Here is a 952-nt window from a genome sequence, read left to right on the forward strand (position 1 = left end):
GTGAACGGATCGGCCCATGTACAGCCCATTGCAGGCTAAAAGCAATAAAATCATAAAGGAGAATTGCCTAGCAGGCCATCTTGGAAGGCAAATAGGCCTGTTAACACGCAGCCACGACCTGATTACGAAAGCACATATCGCTACTCTCTCCAAGCCGCCGCTGCGATCGAGACTAACGCCCGGTAGTTGCTGCGATCGGATCTCTCCGTTGGGCCGCCATCGAGAAGCGGAGAAGGGAAGGCGGCTCCAGGTAGGCGGGTGTCGATCCACGCACATGTACGCACATGTTACCAGTTCCCAGCAGACCGGAAGCACAGATGAACATCAACAACACAAAGGAAAAGGTAGTTGATTTTCACATCAGATTAGTTTGTTTCTTTTAAAATCGTAGAAGTATGATCATATTGATTTAGAATCAATTATAAATCTTTTACTTGTGCAATCCATTGCATCGCAATCAAGAGCACCAGAGAAGGGTAGGAGACAACCGCCAGCGAGTGCCTAATACACGGGGATATTGCCGATGAACGGCAACGAAACGAGGAAAAACATAGTTTATTTTGAGACCTAGATTAGTCCTGGTTTATCATTTCCAAACTAATCATTGTTCTCTTTGTACCACTCTTCTTTGATAGCTTCAACAAAATCGCATGCTTTTGCTGATTTTGATTTTGGGATTGAGTTGAATCAGTGAGGTCCATCTCGCCAATTCCAACAAATAATGAGATTAGGTAATGTATTATTCACCTACATTGCATTACTACAAATTATTAGTTCATAAGATTATCTTGTGTTTCTAGTGTTGTGATTTTTTTTATCAGTTGTCAATTTTCTTTCAAGTTTTGTTCATGAGAATGCCATGAATAGATTAGAAAAAGATAAGTTTGCACCATGGCATCTCCATTAGACTAGAACCTAAGAATTTTTTTTTACAACGTAGCCTTCGCGTATG

The sequence above is a fragment of the Triticum aestivum genome, chromosome 5A (assembly GCF_018294505.1).
Source record: "Triticum aestivum cultivar Chinese Spring chromosome 5A, IWGSC CS RefSeq v2.1, whole genome shotgun sequence".
Lineage (NCBI taxonomy): Eukaryota > Viridiplantae > Streptophyta > Magnoliopsida > Poales > Poaceae > Triticum > Triticum aestivum.